A 27,429-nucleotide genomic window follows, 5' to 3' on the forward strand; every position below is an offset into this window, starting at 1 on the left:
CGCCGACATCCCCGCACACATCCCGACATTACCGCCGACATCCCCGCACACATCCCGACATTACCACCGACATCCCCGCACACATCCCGACATTACCGCCAACATCCCCGCACACATCCCGACATTACCGCCGACATCCCCGCACACAACCCGACATTACCGCCGACATCCTGACATTACCGCCGACATCCCCGCACACATTCCGACATCCCCACACACATCCTGACATTACCGCCGACATCCCCGCACACATCCTGACATTACCGCCGACATCCCCGCACACATCCTGACATTACCGCCGACATCCCAGCACACATCCTGACATTACCGCCGACGTCCCCGCACACATCCTGACATTACCGCCGACATCCCCGCACACATCCTGACATTACCGCCGACGTCCCCGCACACATCCTGACATTACCGCCGATGTCCCCGCACACATCCTGACATTACCGCCGACGTCCCCGCGCACATCCTGACATTACCGCCGACATCCCCGCACACAACCCGACATTCCCGCCGACATCCCGACATTACCGCCCACATCCCTGCACACATCCCGACATCCCCACACACATCCTGACATTACCGCCGACATCCCCGCACACAACCCGACATTACCGCCGACATCCCCGCACACATCCCGACACTACAGCCCTCATCATCACCGCACACACACACACCGGCATTACCTCAGCGACGTCCCCGCTGACAGCGCGATTCACTTCAGTTGCTGCGTGGAGCTCACAGGGGCGGCGGTATTCTACTGCCACTCCTGTCAGGTTCATGTAGCAGAGCTGGATGCGTCGCGGGACCTCTGGATTACGCCGGACCTGGAGGGGTATATGGGGATTTTAATAAAGTGGTGAAAGAGGGTGTTTTTTTTGTCTTTTATTACAAATAAATGATTTTTTCGTGTGTGTGTGTTTATTTACTTTCACTTACAGGTTAATTATGGAAGGTATCTCGGGGAGACGCCTGTCATGATTAATCTAGGACTTAGTGGCAGCTATGGGCTGCTGCCATTAACCCCTTATTACCCCGTTTGCCACCGCACCAGGGCAATTCGGGATGAGCCAGGTAAAGTCCCGGGACTGTCGCATGTAATGGATGCGGCAATTCCAGGCGGCTGCTGGCTGATATTGTTAGGCTGGGGGGCTCCCCATAACGCGGAGCTCCCCATCCTGAGAATACCAGCCTTCAGCCGTGTGGCTTTATCTTGGCTGGTATCAAAATTGGGGGGGACCGCACGTTGGTTTTTTTTATTTATTTATTTTACTGCACGATACAGACCCGCCTACCTGCGGTTGTGATTGGTTGCAGTGAGACAGCTGTCACTCAGCGTGGGGATGTGTCTGACTGCAACTAATCATAGGCGCCGGTGGGCGGGGAAAGCAGGGAATACGAGATTGAATAATGAGCGGCCGGCATTTGCAAAAGAGGAAAAGCCGCCGGAGCAGTGTGAACGCCGTGCAGCGCCGCGCCGGTGATCGGGGAACGGTGAGTATGAGAGGGGGGGGGGGGGGGGGGAAGAGACTGACCGACGGACAGAGAGAGGGAGACCGACCGACAGAGAGACCAACTGACAGAGAAAGAGACCGACTGACAAACAGACAGAGGGAGATTCACCGACATCCAGAGACAGAAATTGACCGACATCACAGAGACTGAAAAGACCTGCGTTTTGCTTGTCAAAAAAGCATGCGGAACGCAACAAAAATGCAGTCCAAGTGCATTTTGGTTGCATTCTGACCCACATCATTGATTTCAATGGGTGGAGAACGCAGCTACAACGCACAAAAGAAGTGACATGCCGCTTTTTTTTCCACAGCGATTTTGGGCATGCAAAGCGCTGCGTTTACAAACGCAGAGTTTGCATTGATTTTTCGGCTTTATCATAGACTTTGCTGAGAAAGCTGAACGCATGCAGTTACGCTGCAGTTAAAAACGCAGCGTTTCCGCGGGAAAAAACGCAACGTGCGCACATAGCCTTACAGTCAAGGAAAAGTTGTCTAAAACGTTGCTAGTCAACAGATTAAGAATCTGACAGAGGCCATGGATGGAAGGTTTATCACTAATGAAAAAAGGGCAGCTACAGTATTTTGGGCACTGCTGTGTTTTTTTTAATTCATTTTTGCACATTTTGAGGTGTTTGGTTATTAGTCTCACTATAAGGCCAGGGTCACATGAGCGTATATTCTCTCTGTGAGAGAATCAGATCCATTATGCTAATGACATTCCGATTAAACTTTGATCTCAGTTGGATCCGAGTGTCAGCTTAGGGCGCGCACACACATCCGGCTTTTCGCCGGTTTGACGGATGCGGCGCACGCCGGTACAATATGATACAGTACAGTGGCAGCGCCGCAACTTCCGGGTCACATGCTCCGGTCACATGACAGCATGTGGCCGGCGCTTGTTGCGCTGCCACTGTACACACTGTACTGGCGTGCGCTGCATCCGTCAAACTAGCGAAAAGCCGGATGTGTGAGCGCGTCCTTAGTGTGATCCGATTCTCTAACATGAGAATGAGGAGATGGAGAGCAAAGAGTCTCCATGTTCTCCATTCTGCAAGTCTGTGGAACTCCGAGTGCAGTTTGATGTTTCCCACGCACACACAGACTTAAATGTGTGGATGCCATTCGATTTGTGCTGCCGCTTCCACCATGCTGTGATTTTTTTTTTTTTCTCATGCCGAATCGTCAGGAGTTAAACTGCACTGATCGGGCTGCCCCACAGAATAACATAGGTCTGAGGGCCATCCAATAAAACATCAGATATCACCCATCCGAGTTACATGGTAGGGTGATCAAGCCCTAACAAATGAAAAACAATGGAAATGAAAAATTTAAATTTTTCATTTAGTTGCATAATAATTCCGCCCACATGGATATTCTCCTAATGCTACGTCCCCACGATGATCTCTTGGTGAGTTTTTGATAATAGGTGCAGAACTCATTTTATTTCTTGCGTTTTTGTGTTTTGTTGGTATATCACGCTTTAAACAATGCTGGTTTTTTTTAAATATTTCCTGGTATTAGGATTTAATAAAATATTAGTAATATAGTTATGTGCAGTTTACGTACATTTTTTTACCTGCAGATTTTCCCGCATCCAAGGGTACATGCACACGATCAGTGTTCACAGCGTTTTGGATGTAGCATGCTTCAGCTGCGTCCAAAATGCTGCGTTGTACAGTACAAGCATAGTGGATAAGAGTCCTAGAAATCCCATGCCCACTGTACTTGATTTTTCAGCAGCAAACACAGACCTGCAGTGCAAGTTATCAAGCCACGGCATGTCAATTGTTTGCTGTGGAGTCGCAAGTGTCTTCCATAGGGAGAACACAAGCGATAGACCGCAGCGCACCAAACCCTGATCATGGGCACGAGCAGCTGCGGTCTCCTGCGGAGGAAACTCGTGGCCCCACAGGTCAGGACCTGCTGAGCCCAGGACACGAGTCCTGATTGTGTGCACGTACCTTAATACAAGTCTATGGAAAAATCTGCACTGAAAACTCAGTGCACCAAAAAGAGAAATTGACACACTTCAGATTTGAAACATGCACTACAGCTCAGTATACGAGAAGGGCTCGTCTCCACTTGCGTTTTGTACAAACGAGAGCAATCCGATAAAATATTGGATTGCACTTGCACCAGTGCAAAATCATGGTGCAGTGTCCATCTACGATTGATTTCTCATGCCATATCAGCATGAGAAAAAAATTATAGCATGCTGCGCTTGGTGGCAAGTGTTGGCTCACACGCACCCATACAAGTCTTTGAAACACAGAAAGCGCAATTGAATCAATGGATGCACCACTTCTGGGGCGGCTGCGGCCTGCTATTTTTAGGCTGGGGAGGGTCCAATAATCCTGCATCTCCCTAGTCTGAGAATACAAGACCACAGCTGTCCGCTTTACCTTAGCTGGAAAAAAATAGGGAGGACCCCACATCATTTTTTGGGGGGAAAATAATGAATTTGTGGCTAAAAACAAGGCTAAACACCTTTTAGTGCCACATGAAAGGCACTAAAGGGTGCAAGATTACAAAATGTAGAGGAGTGGGACATTATATGTCTTTCTTATCTATCTTTTGACTGTATGTAACTCTAATTTTTTTTGCTATCTGTAAAAAAAAAAAAAAAAAAAGCAGTTGCGGTTGTCACACGGTTGCAAACGTGGAAAAACAGGCCCGTTTTTTTTTGCGAACCGCAAAAACAGGACGGTCGTGGGATGTAGCCTTATAACATAATGTGACACTGGTCACTGGTGGAAAGTGAAATCCACGCTGGGGGTGAAGGGGTTACACCGTTAGAATGACCGGCACTGTAGTTCAGTAGTAAAATTAATCACCAAATACAAGTTTCCTCTATGTGCAGAGGATGAGCCGAGACTGGAGAGCGGCTATGTATAGCTGCAGGGGCGGCCACCACGGCCCCTCCACGAGGTCCGGCACTTCTATAGCGCACAGGCGCCCGTGTAAAGGCTGTGTGTATATATACACCGGGGGTGACTGACGGCACAGGAGCCTCTCGCAGCAGCAGATTATCCCGGTGTTCTGTGACATGTAGTGCCACCACCTAAGTCCCTCACCCTACACGGGCCGTCTACAGTCACAGAAGACGCCGCCATGACAGAGCGGTAACCGGACTGCCATCACTGCAGCCCGGAGCCGCCACCCACCTGCAGCACAACTTCTCACAGCAGCGCCTACTGAGCGACAGGACCGACAGGATGTCACGGCCACGTGACCAGGCACGTCTGGGGGAGGAGTCCGGAGCTGGGGAGAGCTAGGACTGCACACAATACAAAGACTAGAGCGCGCACAGGCCGAGCGTGCAGTCTGCTGCTGTAACATGTGCCTGACTGCAGCAGAGCTGTGTGTGTGTGTGTGTGTGTGTGTGTGTGTGTGTGTGTGTGTGTGTGTGTGTGTAATATGTGAAATATGTGCCTGTAGCAGAGCTGTGTGTGTGTGTAACGTGTGCCTGCAGAAGCTGTGTGTGTAACCTGCATTCAGCAGAGCTCTGTGTGTGTAATGTGTGCCTGCAGCAGAGGCATACCTCCCAACTTTTAAAGAAGGAAAAGAGGGACAAAGTTTGCGGCGCGCCTAGCGCGCCGCGGCAAATTTTTAGGCCACGCCCCCTAACCACACCCATTTCACAGTCACGCCCATATCCACTCCCCATCCACACCCATTCAGCACAAACACGCAGGCAGCCGGCGGGCCTCCAGCACGGACACGCAGGCAGCCGGCGGGCCTCCAGCACGGACACGCAGGCAGCCGGCGGGCCTCCAGCACGGACACGCAGGCAGCCGGCGGGCCTCCAGCACGGACACGCAGGCAGCCGGCGGGCCTCCAGCACGGACACGCAGGCAGCCGGCGGGCCTCCAGCACGGACACGCAGGCAGCCGGCGGGCCTCCAGCACGGACACGCAGGCAGCCGGCGGGCCTCCAGCACGGACACGCAGGCAGCCGGCGGGCCTCCAGCACGGACACGCAGGCAGCCGGCGGGCCTCCAGCACGGACACGCAGGCAGCCGGCGGGCCTCCAGCACGGACACGCAGGCAGCCACAGTGAGGCGGCCAGTCGCCTTCACAGACAGGCGGCCGGCCGCCTTCACAGACAGGCGGCGGGCCGCCCGCACAGAGAGGCGGCCAGCCGCCCGCAGAGAGAGGCGGCCGGCCGCCCGCACAATGAGGCGGCTGGCCGCCCGCACAGACAGGCGGCGGGGGGCGCCCGCACAGACAGGCGGCAGGGGGGCGCCCGCACAGACAGGCGGCAGGGGGGCGCCCGCACAGACAGGCGGCAGGGGGGCGCCCGCACAGACAGGCGGCAGGGGGGCGCCCGCACAGACAGGCGGCAGGGGGGCGCCCGCACAGACAGGCGGCAGGGGGGCGCCTGCACAGACAGGCGGCAGGGGGGCACCCGCACAGACAGGCAGCAGGGGGGCGCCCGCACAGACAGGCGGCAGGGGGGCGCCCGCACAGACAGGCGGCAGGGGGGCGCCCGCACAGACAGGCGGCGGGGGGCGCCCGCACAGACAGGTGGCGGGCCGACCGCACAGACAGGCGGCCGGCCGACCGCACAGACAGGCTCCGGCCGGGGGTGAGGGGGGAGGGAGGGAAATCAGCGCTGGGGAGATTAGTTTACTGTACCAGCAGCAGCACAGGCAGCGCTCCTCTCTATGCCACGTCTACTAGGATGGTAGGAGGGAAAAGCAGGGAGGCGGAGAGAGAGTGGGTGGGCGGAGCCCGGGAGCCGGCCGTCCCGCCCGTGGCAACGGGACAAACAACGTAAAGCGTGAAAGTCCCGCTGTATCCGGGACGGTTGGGAGGTATGCAGCATGTTAGAATGTGTACATAAGATCCGCTGGTGGTGGCCGCAGCTTATAGGCCCCAAATCTGGTGACAGGTTCCCTTTAAAGTGAACCTGTCAGGTGCAATCTGCACTCAGAGCCAGGAGCAGTTCTGGGTGTATATTGCTAATCCCTGCCTAACCGTCCCTGTATACACTAGCATAGATAAAGAGATCAAGAACAAATATTTTTAAAGATCTTATATCTTATGCTAATGAGCGCGGGGACTAGTCACAAGGGCGTTACTTCACTTGGCTAGTCGGCTCGCATAGCATGTTAGCATGTTATTACGCCCCTGTGTGAGTACTAACACGCTATGTGAGCCGACTAGCCAAGTGAAGTAACGCCCTTGGGACTAGTCCCCGCGCTAATTAGCATAAGATATAAGCTCTTTAAAAATACTTTTTCTATAGATGCCTTTATCTATGCTAGTGTATACAGGGACAGTTAGGCAGGGAATAGCAATATGCACCCAGGACTGCTCCTGGCTCTGAGTGCAGATTGCACCTGACAGGTTCCCTTTAAAGGGAAACTGTCACCAGAAATTTAGCAAAAAAAATAAAAGATTCCCCTCTGCAGCTCCTGGGATGAATTCTGGAAAGGTTCCTGTTGTTATTGTGCCCCCTTTGAGACCTAAAATAATACTTTATGAAGTCTTACCTTTTTGTATGCAAATCTGTTTTTATGGTCACGGGGGCGGGCTGCCTGGCGTCCGTTATTCCCCCTCCTGCCGTTGTACGCCGTCCCCCATTGCTCATTTCCATACATGAGGACGCCTTCCTCATGTAACTGTCCTCCTGAAGTTTTGTGCATGCCCAGTGCCACTCTCGCGGGAGTAAGCACTGTGCAAAGTGTGAACGCTTTTGAGGTGATTGCGCAGGCGCGAGATTATGGGCGGCGCTGTGATTGTCATCAGCAGCGTCATCCAAGTACCCGCCCATAATCTCGTGCCCGCGCTTCTCACTCTGCCTCCACCGTTATGCGCAAGCACTGGCCATATGAACCACGTTACCTATTACCATGGGCGCGAGATTATGGGCGGCGCTGTGATTGTCATCAGCAGCGTCATCCAAGAACCTGCCCATAATCTCGTGCCCGTGCTTCTCACTCTGCCTCCACCGTTATGCGCAAGCACTGGCCATATGAACCACGTTACCTATTACCATGGGCGCGAGATTATGGGCGGCGCTGTGATTGTCATCAGCAAAGTCATCCAAGTACCCGCCCATAATCTCGTGCAAGCAGTAATAGGTAACATGGTTCATATGGCCAGCACTTGCGCATAACGGTGGAGTCAGAGGGAAAAGTGCGGGCACGAGATTATGGGCGGGTACTTGGTTAACGCTGCTGATGACAATCACAGCGCCGCCCATAATCTCGTGCCTGCGCAATCACCTGAAAAAGCGTTCACATGCGCAAAACTTCGGGAGGACAGTTACATGAGGAAGGCGTCCTTGTGTATGTAAATGAGCAATGGGGGACTGCGTAAAGCGGCAGGAGGGGGAATAATGGACGCCAGACAGCCCGCCCCCGTGACCATAAAAACACATTTGCATACAAAAAGGTAAGACTTCATAAAGTATTTTTGTAGGTCTCAAAGGGGGCACAATAACAACAGGAACCTTTCTAGAAGCAGCCCAGGAGCTGCAGAGGGGAATCTATTACTTTTATTGTGAAATTTCTGCTGACATGTTCCCTTTAACTGGTAGGGGAGCCAGGATAAAGCAGAGCTGAAGCTGTTGGGAAGCTAGGACCCAGCAGCTCCACAGGCAGGAGACCACTGATCGGTAAGCTAATAGAAGTCTGCAGATGCCACTCTGCATAGGTTATTGTCACTGCTATCTGCAGGAGATAAGTGCTGATTGCACGGTCTCCTCAGCTTCCTGACTCCCCGCGTGTCTGCAGCAGTGAGAAGCCGCACACGGGGAATCAGAGAACAGCTGCAGAGAAACGCAGGCTCCGGGACTGGGGGGGGTCGGCTCTGGTGCAGGGGGGGGGGGGGCTCTGCTGCAGGGGGGGGTCGCTCTGCTGCAGGGGGGTCGCTCTGCTGCAGGGGGTGATTCATACCTCAGCAGCAGTCACAGGAGTAGGTGCGCGGTCGGCTCTGTAATGAATAGAAGGGAGAAACAGCGAGGCGGGGCTACAGTGGGTGGGTGGAGCCGGGATAAACAGCCTCACGGGCGGGACCCGGGATCAAAGGCTCAGAAGAGGGACTGTCCCGCTGTATCCGGGACGGTTGGGAGGTATGGCAGAGGCAGAGCTGTGTGTGTAATGTGTGCCTGCAGCAGAGGCAGAGCTGTGTGTGTAATGTGTGCCTGCGACAGACCTGTGTGTGTAATGTGTGCCTGCAGCAGAGGCAGAGCTGTGTGTGTAATGTGTGCCTGCAGCAGACCTGTATGTGTAATGTGTGCCTGCAGCAGAGGCAGAGGTGTGTGTGTAATGTGTGCCTGCAGCAGAGCTGTGTGTGTAACGTGTGACTGCAGCAGAGCTGTGTGTGTAATGTGTGCCTGCAGCAGACGTGTATGTGTAATGTGTGCCTGCAGCAGAGGCAGAGGTGTGTGTGTAATGTGTGCCTGCAGCAGACCTGTGTGTGTAATGTGTGCCTGCAGCAGAGCTGTGTGTGACATGTGCCTGCAGAAGAGCTGTGTGTGTAACCTGCATTCAGCAGAGCTGTGTGTGTGTTTAATGTGTGCCTGCAGCAGAGGCAGAGCTGTTTGTGTGCATAACGTGTGCCTGCAGCAGAGGGAGACTTGTGTGTGTTCGTAACGTGTGCCTGCAGAAGAGCTGTGTGTGTAATGTGTGCATGCAGCAGAGGCAGATCTGGGTGTGTGTAACATGTGCCTGCTGCAGAGCTGTGTGTAATGTACATGCAGAAGAGCTGTATGTGATAAGCATACAGTCACTATTCTGTGTTTTCCGTGTAGTTCTCTTCTATGGGCTTAAGCTATAGCTTTGAAACTGACTTCCATGACCTCACCTTTGTAGCAGAATTTTGCAGTTTAATAACCTAATTTTAAAGGGCAAAAATGAAAAGTCTGCAGTGTCTCTATGTGTCCTGTTCCTGCAAGACAATGCCTCCGCTCACACTGCACAAGCAACCATGACAAAACTGGCAGAGTTTGGCTTCCAGCTGGTTGACCATTCACTTTATTCACCAGATCTAGCTCCCCTCAACTATCATCTGTTTCCAAACCTGAAGAAACACCTCAAGGGTACCAAATTTCACACCATTTCTGATGCCATGGCTGCTACGGATCCCTGGTTTGAGGCACAACCAAAATCCTTCTTTTTGCTAGACTTCCAGAACTTGGAATACCGATGTAAGAAGTGTTGACATCAGTGAAGAGTATGTGAAATAAATGTAAAGTTTCATTATCCTATTTAGTTTCTTTCTGGGTAAAGACAGACTTATCAGCAGCCCCTCGTACATCCTTGAGATCGTGCAGGCACAGGAGCTGTGTGTTGTGAATGTCAGTTATGCTTTTGCTGCTGTGAGGCTCCCTCTTGTGGCCAGGAATGGTTTGGACAGAGACCAGGTGTGTTGAGCAATGAGCGTTTCCATTGCTAACTCTGCCTATTTAAACTCTGGTCTGCTAGCAGGCTATGCCAGATGTCAGTTGTTCTTTGTTCACCAGCCTGCTTCATCCTGCTACAGACCACATCTACCCCAGATAAGTGCTTGGCTCTTTATTTGTTGTTTGGTTCTTTTTGCTCTTATCTGAGTTTGTCATTTGCTGTGGTTATTGTCACTTTATTTGCATGCAGGGATCTTCCCTCCCAGTTGCTTAGCTGGGAAGCTCCCTGCAGTTCTGTTTGGAGTATTGCTCCTATTAGTCAATGTGTTTGTTGCTTCTTGAATTTGTAATGGTTCCTGCTTTCTGTTCATTGGTATGAAAAGAGCGCCTGGTATAGGACGGAGTTCAGATCTAGCGATCTGAGGGTCTTTTGTACTATCAGGTTTTTGGATTTTTGCAGGGTTTTTCTCTGGCCACTATCAGTCCCTTTCCTATCCTGTCCTATTTAGTCAGTAGGGCCTCACCTTTTGCTAATCCTATCATCTATCTGTGTATTGTGTTTTTTCCTATATCACCGCAGTCTTTGAATGTGGGGGGCTTGCTATTCTTTATCTATTTTCTGAGGCAGAGAGTTATTCATCTTTCCTTCCTTTAGGATAGCTAGTTCTCCGGCTGGGTTCGCGGTGCATAGGATGTTAGTTCACCCCTCAGCTACTTCTAGTGTTGATGGTTAGTAAGGGGATGGCGGCCAGATTAGTTGCCAATGCTCTTGTCACCTTTTACAATGATTTATGGTGGTCTTCCATGGTTCCGGATCATAACAGCTGTGCCTGTGCAATCGCCACAGGACTTTCACAGCCAGGGACAGTCCCCACGTCATCTCATTCTGTTAAATCCCCTTAATGCTGCAATCAATATCGATCGCAGCATTTAGGGGGCTGGGAGAGGGAGTGTGCTCACTCTCTCTTTCGATCAGTGCCCCCTCAATGTCATCGTGTAAGCCCGATCGTTGCCATAGTGAACTGTTGATTTATTGAAATACATTATATCAGCACAATAAAAAGTACTGTCCCATATAGGGACTAAGTAAAAAAAGTTGTAAGAATATTTTTAAAAGATAAGGAACAATAAAAAATATTCTAATATGTATGTTTATGTAAAAAGAAAAACAAACAAAAAAAATACACATATTTGGTATTGCCGAGTCTTTTACAACCCGATCTATAAAACTGGAATACTAGTTAATCCCCAATAAAGAAGCTGCCATATGCCTCCATTAGCAAAAAAATAAAATGCTATAGCTCTTAGAAGAAAAATAGTATTTGCATCTCTATATTCTATCAAATTGTTTTTATGGTGTAAAAGCGGCAAAACATAAAATATAAATATGGTATCGCTGTAATCATACTGACCCGAAAGAATAAACCATGTGATCACTTTTACAACACAATAAACGACATAAAAAAAATCCTGAATTGCTGTTTCTACTTGTTTCTGCCTCACAAAAAGTGGAATAGAAAACAATCAAAAAACATGATGTGCCTCAAAATGGTACGAATAAAACTCCAACTCATCCCACAAAAAACAAGCCCTCCCATGACTGTTGACCAAGGAATAAAAAAAAGGGTTCAAAATCTGGTGATGCAAAAAACCTTTATTTTTCATGTACACCACAATGTGAGCAGAGTAAAAAATAGTAAAAGAACCAATTAGTCAACTGCTGTTGATTTATTTATCCAACGATTTCAGTAAGGTACGGCTCACATTTACCTTGCACTCTACTCTAAGCACTTACACTGGGAATTACATGTAAATCTCTTAAGAACATGATTCAGACAAAATTCTCAATGGAAAATTTACAGTAACAAGACAGAGGGCATCACTTTGAACTCCCGTCTGGCCTGTGGATCAGTGGTGTACCATCTTGCACATTTTGTGAGGCGTAAGCAAAAGTGTGGTCAACAACAATGTTATGCACCTTTAAAAAGATGGACACCACTGAACAGAGGCCAAATGGAGTCCAGAGTAACTCTGCTGCCTCATTAGTGAATGGATCTGTTGGGGGGTTTTATTATTATTATTATTATTTATTATTATAGCGCCATTTATTCCATGGCGCTTTACAAGTGAAAGAGGGTATACGTACAACAATCATTAACAGTACAAAACAGACTGGTATAAGAGGAGACAGGACCCTGCCCGCGAGGGCTCACAGTCTACAGGGAATGGGTGATGGTACAATAGGTGGGGACAGAGCTGGTTGCACATTGGTCTACTGGACTGAGGGCTATTGTAGGTTGTAGGCTTGTTGGAAGAGGTGGGTCTTGAGGTTCCTCTTGAAGCTTTCCACGGTAGGGGAGAGTCTGATGTGCTGAGGTAGAGCATTCCAGAGTATGGGGGATGCACGGGAGAAATCTTGTACGCGATTGTGGGAAGAGGAGATAAGAGAGGAGCAGAGAAGGAGATCTTGTGAGGATCTGAGGTTGCGTGCAGGTAGGTACCAGGAGACTAGGTCACAGATGTAGGGAGGAGACAGGTTGTGCATGGCTTTGTATGTCATAGTTAATGTTTTGAACTGGAGTCGTTGGGTGATGGGAAGCCAGTGAAGGGATTGGCAGAGTGGCGAGGCTGGGGAATAGCGAGGGGAGAGGTGGATTAAGCGGGCCACAGAGTTTAGGATAGATTGGAGGGGTGCAAGAGTGTTGGAAGGGAGGCCAGAGAGCAGGAGGGTGCAGTAGTCGAGGCGGGAGATGATGAGGGCACGCACTAATGTTTTTGCTGATTCTTGGTTAAGGAAAGCACGGATCCGGGAGATATTTTTGAGTTGTAATCGGCATGAGTTGAAGAGGGCTTGGATGTGTGGCTTGAAGGATAGAGCAGAGACGAGGGTTACTCCAAGGCAACGAGCTTGTGAGACTCAAGAGAGTGAGCAACCATCAAGTTTGATGGAAAGGCTTGTTGGAGGAGATGAGTGAGGAGGAGGAAAGACAATGAACTCTGTTTTGTCCATGTTAAGTTTTAGGAATCGCTCAGAGAAGAAGGATGAAATAGCAGACAGACATTGTGGGATTTTGGTTAGTAGAGAGTTAATGTCAGGTCCACAGAGGTAGATCTGTGTGTCATCGGCATAGAGATGATACTGGAAGCCGTGGGACTCTATGAGCTGTCCCAGGCCGAAGGTGTAGATGGAGAACAGCAGGGGTCCAAGAACTGAACCTTGGGGGACACCGACAGATAGGGGGCGAGATGAGGAAGTGGTGTATGAATGGGAGACGCTGTTTTATATGAATCACGTATTTTAGATATATATATGGAAGCCCTGAACTAAGTGCTCAGCATAGAGCACAGGATAAATGGCAACTAATCCAAAATGTTCTGTACCCAAATTGCCACCAAATAGCATTCAACTTAACCCACAAAAAGACAAGTCACCTTTCAGGTCCATCATATGTTAACGAAAGTATTGGGAGCGTAAATGTTACTGGTAGCACAAAGGCTCTCAAAAAGTGCTATGCCCCCCTGCCCCCCCAAAAGGAAATTAGGAAATTCTGCACTTCCAAATCTAAATGTTTCCCTCTAAGCACCAAAATGTGTCTAAACCACACTAACGTTCACATGTTTGGCATTGTTGTCGTGAGGAGAGCCCACTTAATTTCCAGGTGTGTGTCTTCACATTCACGAGCTGTGCACACTGTATGGGCATTACAATGTACTGATCATTACAAGGGCTTATTTGCAATTTTTAATTCTGAAACATTCATTGCATATAACTTCTTTGGTATTTTCCAGAGACTATATCGTTAGTGCACCAGTAGATGAACTCCCAGTGGGGTGTAATCACAAAAATGTGGTTATTTGACATGGTTTCTGCTGTTCTGGCACTTCGGGGCTCTGCAAATGGGATCCGTAAGCTATTCTAGGAAAATGTATGCTCCAAAAATCAAATGGCGCTACTTCCCTCCTGAGCCCTGCAGTGTGGCCAAACAGTATTATACAGTCACGTGGGGTATTGCCATGCTCAAGAGAAATTGTGTAACATATTATAGGGCCTTTTTTTCACCGCTGAATAGTATAACATTTTGTGACACACCTGTAATGTCAATATGCTCACTGCACCGCTAGATGAATACATTGGGGAATTCAGTTTTTTAAAATGGGGTCACTTGTGGGGGATTTCTGTTGTTCTGGCACCTCATGGGCTCTGCCAATGTGACATAGCACCTGCAAACCATTCAAATTAAATCTGAAATCAAATATGGCGCTCCTTCCCTTCTTCACTTTGTTCTGTGCCTCAAAAGTAGCTTTTGACCACATATGGGGTATTGTCTACTCAGGAGAAATTGCACAACAAATTGTATGGTCCATTATCTCCTGTTACCTTGTGAAAAGGAAAGATTTGGGGTTAAAGCAACATTTTTTGGTAAATATGTATTTTTTCATTTTCACAGCTCCACGTTCAAGGTGCTCACCAAACATCTAAATAAATTCTTTGAGGAGTGTAGTTTCCAAATTGGGGTTACTTGTGAGGGGTTTCCACTGTTTAGGCATCTCAGGGCCTTTGCAAAAGCGACATAGTGTCTGCTATCTATACCACACAATTTTGCGCTCTAAAATTCAAATGGGGCTCCTTTCCAGCAGTGCGCCCAAAAAGTAGATTTCTACCACAAATGGGGTATCTGCGTACTCAGAAGAAATTACACAATAAATTGTACGGTGCATTTTGTCCTGTTACGCTTGTGAATTTTGGGACTAAAGTATCATTTTTTGGAGGGAAAAAGCTACATTTTAATTTTTTCCTTCTACATTTCTTTAGTTCCTGTGAAGCACCTAAAAGATTAATACATTTCTTCAGTGCTTTTTTGTAAAAAAATATTTGCCGGTACTCATCCCAGAGGCGAGGAGCGGGGGATGTTGCTGTCAGGCGCCGCCGGTCGACATTGAGGAGCGGGGGGGGGGAATGCCGGTGCCAGTGGAGAGAGTGGACAATATGAGCACACAAGTATGAGAGTGGTATGCTTGTGGCCACATTCTGATTTGATGTTCCAGCCTCAGTCAATTCATTTTCATTGAGCATGTCTGTTCAGCACGTGACCACATCTATGTAAATCGCATACTTGCAGCTTCATAACCTCCCACTCTCACCGCCGGCATCAGAGAATCCTGACAGCGTGCAGTGTTCACACTGCGAGAATTCAGAAGGCTGACGAGGGGCAATCATTCCAAAACACTGTGTCTGCAAATTGGGGTTCTGATCTAGTATAAATCCTAAGTCATATGAAAAGGCTTATTGAAAGGCCACTTTTGACTTGTAGGATTGCTACTTCCAATAGGTGGCGCTAGAGTTTTTCTCCTTCCTTCCTGGAGAGACAATTTGAGTTAGGCCTCCTTCACACATCCGTGTCTCTGGGAACGTGTGAAGTCCATTTTCACACATACTGGAAACACGAACACACGTAGACCCATTAAAATCAATGGGTCTGCGCTCACGTCCGTGTTTTGACATGCACTGTATGTCCGTGTGCTCCACACAGCGACATGTTCATTTTCTGCCAGCAGCACTGGTGTCATACGGCCTGCACACTGATGTGATCTGTGTGACACGTACCGGAGAAAAGACAGGTGAAATAACAATAAAGAATTGTTATACTCACCTGTCTCTAGCACTGCTGTTGCTTCCGGGCTCGCTCATTATGCTCATTGCATATTCACTGCAGAACTTAAAGTAATAGCAGTGCCGGAGACAGCAGAGACAGAAACGGGTAAGTATACCAGCTCATGCTGTCTGTGTGCTATCTGGATGTCACACAGATAGCACAGGTACAGCACACGTAGAACACACATAGGCACCTTCACCACGGACCGTGCAAAAAGTTAGTGTTTTGCACAGATGTGTGAAGGAGGCCTTAAAGAGGGTTCTCTGGTCTTCTGAATCAAGTCTAGGTACACTTGCAAAAGTTCAGGAATTTTGTAGGAGTGAAACCCCGTCTGAGGAAGTACACTCACGAAACGTACGTCAGGGGGTTCCAGTGGCATATGCATTGTGGTAATTTTTTGTGTGTGACTTATTTATGTATGTGACTTATGTGGTTAGATGTGCATTCTCTCAAAGGTGGGAATATGGTACTGATTTATTTAATCTATGATTTCCATGGCCCTTACATATACAGTACAGTATATATATATTACACATTTACAATGGCTATTATAATTTTCTAAATACCTCCATTTATGTATAAGGTAGAATTTATTTTGGTTTTTCACAGTGTGCGGCTGGAATTTTTTCTAGTATTTATACATTATCCAGATACGCACCTGTTCACATTATAAAGGTGCTGCCGGTTCGGTTTGAAGTCAGGTTAGTACCAGCATGGGAAACCAGCGAGGGAACCCCTGTTTCATTCTGTTTTTTTCTATTGTATAATGCATATAACAGGGAGTGGTGCTCTGTTTGCTGGATTTGCACCCCAGCTCCTGGCCGCTTCATTAGCCTCCTTTTTGTTCACCAGCTGATCTTGTAGGTTTTTAAAACCCAGAGAAGATGCAGTGTAGGACCCAGCAAAGGAGGGTGCCGTGAAGGGGTGCTGGGCTAGTATTACAATGGCCATATTAATCTAAATACCTCCATTTATGTATAAGGTAGAATTTACTTTAGTTTTTAACAGTGTGCGGCTGGAATTTTTTCTCATATATATATACATATACATATAATATATACACATATATATATATATATATATATATATATATATATATATATATCTCATGATAGGGAAACCTTTTATATTCAGCTTTTTCCTTGTGGGTACTTTTTTACTAACGTTCATCAGATGTTTTTCTATTGGGGCCATTTGGACCATTGTACTGCATTTTATAGCTTACATACTGACAGGCATAGCATATGTGTAGATTTTATTTTCCACAGGAGCAGCAGACCTGTATTGATCCAGCATTTGCTCTTTGTTTTTGAATATATTTTGAGGATACACTGCTTGCTTATTTTTCCTCAGCATTTGCACTTTGTAAACATTTACAGGATTAATCTGGATCCTTTCATTTGAGCTGTTTTGGACTTTTTTTGTCCTGTGTTTAATATTTGATATAATATTTACAGTGCGTGTGGATGTTATATTCTTCACAGGAGCAGTATACCTTGTTGGTTCAGCATTTACACCTTGTTCATTTAACAATATTGCTTATGCTACATTGTCAGCTCTTTAATGCACCTGCAATTTATTTATAATCTGTGAACTGATTATTTGTACCCAGCATCAAAAGACCTGTTTTGGAATTTCTGGAAGTATTATGATCTACTTAGTTATTTATTAGACAGCAGTGAATCTCATACAAATCTGTGTTGGATTATTGTCTATTTTTCCATTCTATTTTGTATTGATTGTACCACCTCGCTCAATTCACTTGTATTGATAGGGACCGAGTATAACTAGTCGGAATATGACGGTAAGTATACAAGTCGCATACTTGTATACTTGCATACAATCTGCTCAAGCACCATCCGCAGTGAGCTTACCAAAGGTGCAAACTTTCAGATAGGAGGCAGGTCACTCAGAAGGCTGTGACCTGTCATACAGACACCAGAGATAGGTGGAGGGGCGGGACAGGAGCCAAAACCTTAACCACATTCCTGTCCATTTGCACCCAACCCTTATTACATGAAAACTTCAAAAGCAGATTAAAATACTACCAGAAAGCAGGTTTCTTCACTAAAGGTTTTGACTTATTCAGTACAACAGTGCCATTATGGCCATGCCTTTAAAATGCAAAATTATACTGACAGGTTTTCTTTAACATCGTATGTGTCAGTTTGTAACTGAAGTACTGTCACCATGTGGTTGGAAGATCACATGATACTCTAAAGGCCACTTTACACGCATCGACATCGCTAATGAAATGTCGTTGGGATCACGGAATTCGTGACACACATCCGGCCTCGTTAGCGACGTCGTTGCGTGTGAAACGCAGGAACGACCGTTAACGATCAAAAATACTCACCATATCGTTGATCGTTGACACGTCGTTCTAATCTCAAATATCGTTGCTGCTGCAGGTATGATGTTGTTCCTCGTTCCTGCGGCTGTACACATCGCTATGTGTGACACCGCAGGAACGAGGAACAACATCGTACCTGCGGCGGCCGCCAATGAGGAAGGAAGGAGGTGGGCGGGATATTCCAGCTGATCATCTCCGACCCTCCGCTTCTATTGGGCGGCCGCTTAGTGACGTCGCTGTGACGCTGCACGAACCGCCCCCTTAGAAAGGAGTCAGTTCGCCGGCGACAGCGACGTCGCTAGGCAGGTAAGTATGTGTAACGGGTGTTAGCGATGTTGTGCGCCACGGGCAGCAATTTGCCCGTGACGTACAACTGACGGGGGCGGGTGCTTTCACCAGCGACATCGCCAGCGATGTCGCTGTGTGTAAAGTGGCCTTAAGACTATGTGCACACATTGCAGATTTGTGCAGAAATTTTCTGCATCAAAACTGCAGTTTTTGGCAGAAAAATGCACCAAAAAACGCATGGGGTTTTGGTGCTTTTTTCATTGTCTTTTTTAGTGACGTAAATGGCTGGAAGGGCAAAAAAAACAAAGGAAAAAATGCCCCAACAATTGACATGTTGCATATTTTTTCTGGATCAAAATCTGCACCAAATCTGCAAGGAAAAAAATGCAATGTTGAGACAGCACTTCAGAAATCTCATAGACTTTGCTGGCTTTAGGAAAGGCATGCAGATTTTGGTGCAGATTTTGAAAAAAAAAACACATCAAAACCACAGCATGTGCACAACATATTTATATATTTGGACCAGTCGAGGGGGAGTTGACACCTAATTATAGGGGATGCTTTGATTTGCAGTCACTAGTGGGTGGTGGTTGAGGGAGGACAATATTGTGCTATACACCCACACATTAAAGTGCTTTACAGGAATGTATAGCGCAATGTGGGCGATACCAAGCCAGGAAGGGGGATGGAGGAAGCTGTCTAAACCAAATCCACTCCACTGACCTCTGTACTCAACAACGTGGCAAAGAGTAACTCCCACTATGCGAACCTGTGCTCAGCTCCTCCTGTCTCACCAACCTGTGGCAGGTCACTCTTCCTGCATTCACTTACCCCATTGAAGTGAGGAACAGAGACGTACAGCATGAAATGGCTTTACCAAGCCAGGAGAGGAGTGCTGCTGACTGGCCTCTATGCAAACTGGTTCTTGTGGTTCCTGAATGTAAACTGTAAAGTACAAGTAGGTGCTCATGAAGTGACCAGCCAGGGAGGCCTCCGGCTGTGTAGTCGTGGCAGCACTGTATTCACGGCACATCCCTGGCTTCATCACTTCTTCAATGCAGGGACAGTGTGTGTCAATATCTTCATCGGCCGATGCATAAAAAGTCTTCAGGCAAAAGTTAAGATGCAATAAAACCGACATTTATTCACACAGGAAAAACAACACTCCGGTCAGCAGAATCCGGCAGAATTGGTGGAGCTGGGGACAACCTGCCCAAACGCGCCCTCTGGTGGGGATATGCCCTAGATACTCCTCTTCTCCGGGCTCCCACTCTCCGGTCAAGCACACACTGGAACCCACACCAGCGGAATAGACCCTGAGGTTGCGTCCACCTCCTTATCTCCGGTGTCCCCTGATGTTCCGCTCACACACTCACATCTGCCGCTCAAGATGTTCCCTGTCTGCTGTCCCGGATCCTTCTCTCCACACACACACTGACTCTCCCTAGATATCCGGCCGACTCCTCCTCCCCGGTGGCAACAGCCGTCCCACCCGGCCACTAGGGGGTGCCCTAACACATCACATAAAATATTAAAACATTTTTAATAATAACATTTCCGGGTCTTTCAGTAGGGGGTTATGGCCACCCACTACATGCCTCCCCTCTTAAAACCCGAGCCTCCCGGCACGGCTCTTACTTAAAACACACAGGAACACATAATATCTGCAGTACCGTCCACAATAGGCGCAGCACCCACAAGGAGGGCACCAGTCCCGCGCCCGGCGGCTTCCGCTGCGCTCCCGGTCCTTCTCAATTAGCGCCCGGAGGCTTGGCAACAGCGCTCCCGGTCTTAGTTGGGCGCCCGGAGGCTCAACAGCGCTCCCGGTCTTAGTTGGGGCAACTGCCCGTACAAACATACAGAATGGGGCAACGGCCCGTAAAACTTTAAAAGAACTTCTGCCGGCCAAACAGCACCGGACTTAACAACAAGGAACAGTGGAGACTTACTCTGGGGGCCAGGCCCTCTTCCATTCCTCCGCTTGCGCCTGGATGTATGCCCCCAGAGATTGTCCTGGTTGGCGGCGGATCCTCCTAAAGGAAACAGGGGCGTAAGGTGGCTCCACAGGCGCAGCTGCGGCAGCTCCTCGCGGTGGTGAAGGCGTCGCTGCCCGGGACGGTGGTGGCGCGGATGGCGACGTGTCCAGCATGATGACCGGCTTGTTGGTAACATTTTGTGTTACCGCTACCACGGGTGGGATCTTCTCCGGGTCGAGGATCGGTTCGGTCGCTGTTTCCGGGTCAGCAGCCATGATGCGCCGGGGGTGAGAGGACGCAGACGGGGTCGGTCTGACGTGGCTCCGGCGTCGCTCTTGTTGTTCCTCCCAGTCAATCTCCTGTTGCCACTGCTCCGCTTCCCGGGTGGTTGGCATGCGGGAGACACAGACGGCAAACAGGCCGCGGCTGCCTGCGTCCGGCAGGAATTGAACTCGCTCGCCCGGCCACAGGGTATGAAGTCGCTTGGGCAGTCCTTCTATGTCCAGATGAACTCTGTTATAGAAATAGTCATCCCCGGTCTCTACTTCTCGGATGAATCCATACCCCTCTTGTTGGTTGAACTTAACAACCACGCCGGTAACAAACTGCTGGGCCAGTTCTTCACCACCAGGACCGGACAGCATCTCCCGGACAAGGGTCTCGGCCAGGAGACGTTCCTGAACAGGGTCAGGCTTCGGGGACGGAGCTCTGGGGTACGGTACTGTGGGCGGAACAATGACAGGGTCCCACACAAAGCCCCGGTGATCTGTCTCCAGTTTCTGGGCAGCCACTTCCTCCGGTTCCGGCACAGGACTAGGCGACGGGGCGGCGGCACTAAACTGTGGAACTTCCCACGGGAAGACTGCAATCCCCGGACGGTTTGGCATCGGTGGCGTGGCATAGGTCGCCTTCACTTCCGTGATGGTACGCCCGGTCTCTGCGTCCCAAGAGGTCTTCCAGGAGACTTTATCCGGGCGTGTAGAACCTCCCGGCCCGATAGGAAGGTCCTCCAACGCTGCTTCACCGGCAGGAGCGAACCTGGGTCGGCCCCGGCCTAGGCTGATTAAGGCCATGGTGGTAGCCAACTCCGCTGGTTGTCCAAAGGTTTCCATCGCTGTCTCTAACAATCTCGCTTGTAACGGCGGTGATGTCAATGCTGAGACTGAGGAGAGTGGAGGCGGGCCTTCGTTTCCCGCTCTTAAACGGACTCCACCCCCAGCCTCACGCATCTTCTTGACTCCTCCGCGGCGGTACTTCTTTTTCTTCTTTATACCGCCCACTCTGTATGTCTTCAATGCCCTGGGACTGGCGCCTCCCCTCTTTGGGCGGAGTACTCTATGCCTTTTCCTCGGCACCGGCCAGCCCCAGGCTCTTCTTTCGGCGCCAATTTTTCGCGCCTTTTCTTCTAGGGCCCGGTCCAACGCTACGGGCCCTATGGTTTCTTCACACCAGTCAGGCTCTTGTGCTTCAGGCACTACCTGGTCTTCAGCTCCCTGGGTCCCCGGCAAGGAACTCGGATCCTGCCGACTACGCCACATGAAGTGACCAGCCAGGGAGGCCTCCGGCTGTGTAGTCGTGGCAGCACTGTATTCACGGCACATCCCTGGCTTCATCACTTCTTCAATGCAGGGACAGTGTGTGTCAATATCTTCATCGGCCGATGCATAAAAAGTCTTCAGGCAAAAGTTAAGATGCAATAAAACCGACATTTATTCACACAGGAAAAACAACACTCCGGTCAGCAGAATCCGGCAGAATTGGTGGAGCTGGGGACAACCTGCCCAAACGCGCCCTCTGGTGGGGATATGCCCTAGATACTCCTCTTCTCCGGGCTCCCACTCTCCGGTCAAGCACACACTGGAACCCACACCAGCGGAATAGACCCTGAGGTTGCGTCCACCTCCTTATCTCCGGTGTCCCCTGATGTTCCGCTCACACACTCACATCTGCCGCTCAAGATGTTCCCTGTCTGCTGTCCCGGATCCTTCTCTCCACACACACACTGACTCTCCCTAGATATCCGGCCGACTCCTCCTCCCCGGTGGCAACAGCCGTCCCACCCGGCCACTAGGGGGTGCCCTAACACATCACATAAAATATTAAAACATTTTTAATAATAACATTTCCGGGTCTTTCAGTAGGGGGTTATGGCCACCCACTACACTAGGAAGTTTACGGGGGTCCATGTTTAGTGGTTCCTGTGCCAAATGGAGGGTGAAAGATGCTTGCCTCTCAGATCAATGACTCCTGTGCCAAGCAGATCTGCTCATCCCATACTCTGAAGCATCTACAAAAGTAATTCCACTAAATAATTTTCAGTTGCATATATATTTTATTAAATGTTATCTGAGAGTTAACCGTGTTATCCTCCTGCCTCTGGTCTGTGAATGATCTGCCTCAGGTGTTTGAAATCTCATCAGTGACCTATCACTCACAGACCGGAGGCAGGCAGAGGGGCCGGAGAGTCACAGACAGGGAGGAGAAGCACAAGTGTACAGTCTGGCCCCTGTGCACCGAAATGTAATTAGCAGAATGCTAATTAAAGAAGAACCACAAACTGTATTTCTTAATCAAACGTATCAATGTAATCAGTATTACAGCGCATTACAGCCATGTATTTACTTTACATTACAAAATCTTGCTGACATGTTCTCTTTAATGATAAGAAAATTATGAAAAAATGGAAACAACATTTTTAAAACATTGCAATTTATTCAGTATCAAGTTTGAGTCCCACGTGCAGAAATGCACAGACCTCCACATCGTGGCATGTGACCACTATGGTATTAATGATTGTTTTTTGGAATGTTATCCCAATCTGAATGCATTTGTTTATGTGTGTCGCCCAGGGTTATGGGGTACTCGGTCCCGGGCAGTGTATATCTGGGGAATGTCACTTTGGTGGCTGTTGCCTGGTTCCATGCACTGGGCCCTTTTTTGAAAAGGGGAAATATTTACAGGGGATTAGAATAGTGTTCACACGTGAGGCCACTTGCATTGTTAAGGCTATGTAGATGGAGCCGCTGCTTCCCAATGTCCACTACTGGGGCTGGTGTTAATGGCAGCCTGGATGTTAGACCCTCCGCAAGCAGGGCCGGGCCCCAGAGGGTAGGTGAAGTGACGGGTGTCGGAAGAAGGTAGTCTGCACAAGGTGTTCAGTGCAACTGGTTCTTTACTCACTTTCTGGTGGTAACTGGTCACCCGAGGCTGGCTGGTTTCACCTTCAGGTCCCCTTTGTCCCAGTGCCAGTTTAGTAATCTTGTGCCTTCTTCCCCTGCACCTGTCTCTGGTTGGTGGGTCCCCGTGGCGTAGAGCAACTGGAGGTCCCTGTCCGGTGGTTTTCCACTGCAGTCCGTATGACGGTAGCGTGAACCCTGTGGGGTTGGAGTCTCTGGTCCTGTCCCCGGTTCTCCCTTTGCTACGGCGTCTCGGATTTTTAAAGTCAGCGAAGTCCTTGATGGTCCCCTCGCTGTGCAGGTGTTAACAGGCCTGCCTAGAGCTTCTGCCTGTCCTAGGCTCCTGTACCCCGTTGGTGTGTAGTTCCGGGAAGCCTCCACTGGCAACTACCCTCCTGGGCACCAGGTTACTGTTCACTTCAAGTCAGTGCGTCTGCTCACTTGCACAGTCACCTCTAGACTCTCTACTGTCTTTCTGACTGTGCACAGTCTGCCCCTCCCACCTGGTCACTAGTGGACTGGAATGGCTCCACCTCTAGGCGGCCATCCATTGGTCCGACCCTAGCTGTGTACCATTCTATGGGGGATTATTGGGGAAAACTGGGATTTTGTGAAGTGTTTGTGTGTGACCAACACTGGTCTTCCGGGGCCCTAGGGGGCAGGCCCTGCATCCCGGTGAGGATGCAGAACCTTGTAGCTCCCAGATGGCTTCAGGGGTGCAACACATGCAAATCGTCAAGTAACGTCTACCAATGATGTATCAGATCTGTTGAATGGGAGACAAGTCCAAAGATTTTGCAGACCATTGTAGCATGTTTAAGGTACACCGACTGCTCACAGTAACATGAGCAACAGAAAAAGAGCTACTGGAACACTTTGGAAAAATGACTTCATCACTGGTTCCATGATCAAATCATTTTAACTCTGAGCTGTTAGTGTACCTGAAATGAAAACTAGAGGGGTCTAGATTCCCTACATTATGTCACCCTACACCAGAATCCTGGGAGTAGGACTGGTGTGATGTTTTTCTTTAAGGTCTCTTCAAGACGTTGCACAAATGATCTCAAAAACAATCTTTGGGTATCATTGCATCCAAAACCAAAGTTGAACTCATCACTGAAGAGGAGAGACCTCCATTGCAGTCTCCATTGCTATGCACCACAATAGCATTTGTGAGCTGTGGTGTGAAGTCTAAAGGGTGCTTTACACGTTGCAACATCGCTAGCGATAGCTAGCAATGTCGTGCACGATAGCACCCGCCCCCGTCACTCGTGCGACATTTGGTGATCGCTGCCGTAGCGAACATTATTGCTACGGCAGCGTCACACGCACATACCTTATCAGCGACGTCGCTGTGACCGCCGAACAATCCCTCCCTCAAAGGGGAGATGCGTTTGGTGTCATAGCGACGTCATTGCGGCGTCACTAAGCGGCCGGCCAATAGAAGCGGAGGGACGGAGATGAGTGGGACGTAACATCCCGCTCACCTCCTTCCTTCCGCATTGCCGGTGGACGCAGGTAATGAGATGTTCATCATTCCTGCGGTGTCACACACAGCGATGTGTGGTGCCGCAGGAACGACGAACAATATCGTACCTGTGGCAACAGCGATATTAAGGAAATAAGCGACGTGTCAACGATCACCGTTTTTGAACGATTTTGCCTCCTAAACAGCATGGAAGCAGCAAAGAATAGTACAGCTAAATGGAAAATGTACGAATTGGGCAATCTTCTTCCTTGGGGATAGGCACTAGAGATGAGCGATGTTCGAGGTTCGCCAATTTCATGTTCGAGTGAATTTGGGGGGTGTTCGAGTCATTCGACGAACTCGAACAATTTGGTAAAAGTTCGGTAGTTCGAGTTACATTCGAGAACGGTTCGATCAACAAAAGCCTAGCTAGTTACTAGCTGGCTTTTCACTGTAATAGTGTGAGTCACTGTGTATCACACTATTATCAAAATTCAGCGTATAGTGTGCGGGGGGGGACGGGGTTTAGATCAGTGCTGCTGCTGAGTGCTGAAAGAATGCCGATCACCATTTTTTTTTTTTTTCCCTAACCGCGCATACAGTGGGGCGGGCCAGGCTGTCAGCAAATCACAGACACACACACACAGCAAAGTGAATTTTTGCCAGACAAGCAAGGGCATGTGTCATAGGCTGTGTCTTTGCTCTATAAGATCCAGCTATTTTCCACGTCACCGCCATTATCTCTCTGCTGTGGGTGGGTGACAGTCACCGCTCCCGCTCCCGCTGCTGTGTGCGCTATAGCCATACAGTGCAATCTACACAGCACTTTAGGGATTAGGGACTCCTTGTAATTTCAGCCCTTTTCAGGGCTGCATTACAGCCGTTCATAGGCATTGTTGCTAGGCAGGTCTGTGCAAACGCTGTGCAGAGCTTTAGATAACAGCGTCTGGCTACATCAGCTCTGGCAAGTCGTTGCTGCATTTTTTCATTGGCAAGGATAGAAACTGAGGCTTCCTTTGCTGTCCTGCTATCTACAGCACCTGTGCATTCTACCCTCCTGCCCATTTTTGCTAGGCTATTTTTATAGCAAACAGTGCTGACACTTAGTGGCATCCAAAAAGTGTCTGCTATACTAACTTAGTGTCCCATTGGTGCCAAGCAAGGTACACCACCTCTGCATTCGACCTTCCTGCCCATTTTTGCTACGCTATTTTTATAGCAAACAGTGCTGACACTTAGGGGTACTTTGCACACTACGACATCTCAGCTGCGATGTCGGTGGGGTCAAATCGAAAGTGACGCACATCCGGCGTCGTTGTCGACATCGGAGTATGTGAATCCTTTTTAATACGATTAACGAGCGCAAAAGTGTCGAAATTGTATGATCGGTGTAGTGTCGGGCATTTCCATAATGTCGCTGCAGCGACAGGTACGATGTTGTTCCTCATTCCTCCGGCAGCACACATCACTGTGTATGAAGCCGCAGGAGCGAGGAACATCTCCTTACCTGCGTCCCGGCTGCAATGAGGAAGGAAGGAGGAGGGTGGGATGTTTACGTCCTGCTCATCTCTGCCCCTCTGCTTCTATTGGCCACCTGCCATGTGACGTCGCTGTGACGCCACACGACCCGCCCCCTTAGGAAGGAGGCGGTTCGCCGGCCAGAGCGACGTCACAGGGCAGGTAAGTGCATGTGAAGCTGCCTTAGCGATAATGTTCGCTACGGCAGCTATCACAAGATATTGTAGCTGCGACGGGGGCGGGGACTATCGCGCTCGGCATCGCTACCATCGGCTTGCGATGTCGTAGTGTGCAAAGTACCCCTTAGTGGCATCCAAAATGTGTCTGCTATACTAACTTAGTGTCACACTGGTGCCAAGCAAGGTACACCACCTCTGCATTCTACCCTCCTGCCCATTTTTGCTACGCTATTTTTATAGTAAACAGTGCTGACACTTAGTGGCATCCAAAACGTGTCTGCTATACTAACTTAGTGTCCCATTGGTGCCAAGCAAGGTACACTACCTCTGCATTCGACCTTCCTGCCCATTTTTGCTACGCTATTTTTATACCAAACAGTGCGGACACTTAGGCGGGCTTTGCACACTACGACATTGCAGGTGCGATATTGGTGGGGTCAAATCGAAAGTGACGCACATCCGGCATTGCAGTCGATATCGTAGTGTGTAAATACTTTTTGATACGATTAACGAGCGCAAAAGCGTCGTTATCGTATCATCAGTGTAGGGTCCGGCATTTCCATTATTTGGCAGCAGCGACAGGTACGATGTTGTTCCTCATTCCTGCAGCAGCACATATCGCTGTGTGAGAAGCCACAGGAGTGAGGAACATCTCCTACCTGTGTCACCGCATCTCACGCCGGATCTGCGGAAGGAAGGAGGGGGGCGGGATGTTTATCTCCGCCCCTCCGCTTCTATTGGCTGCCTGCCGTGAGACGTCGCTATGACGCCGCACGACCCGGCACCTTAATAAGGAGGCGGGTCGCCGGCCAGAGCGACGTCGCAGGACAGGTGAGGGCATGTGAAGCTGGCGTAGCGATAATGTTCGCTACACCAGCTATCACCATGATATCGCAGCTACGACGGGGACTATCGCGCACGGCATCGCAGCATCGGTTTGCG

General features: G+C 49.3%; 1 protein-coding gene across 1 annotated transcript in view; it reads right to left on the minus strand.

Moving 5' to 3' along the window:
• The window catches only part of ESD (esterase D), a 46,146-nt gene extending 41,376 nt beyond the window's left edge, over nt 1-4,770 (minus strand). Inside the window, exon 1 of the mRNA XM_075334392.1 lies at nt 4,688-4,770. The gene's annotated coding sequence lies outside the window, so the exon portion shown is untranslated. The remainder of the gene's footprint in view (nt 1-4,687) is intronic.
• Nucleotides 4,771-27,429: the final 22,659 nt, after the last annotated feature.

Source organism: Anomaloglossus baeobatrachus, chromosome 2 (assembly GCF_048569485.1).
Source record: "Anomaloglossus baeobatrachus isolate aAnoBae1 chromosome 2, aAnoBae1.hap1, whole genome shotgun sequence".
In the NCBI taxonomy this organism is placed as follows: Eukaryota; Metazoa; Chordata; class Amphibia; order Anura; family Aromobatidae; genus Anomaloglossus; species Anomaloglossus baeobatrachus.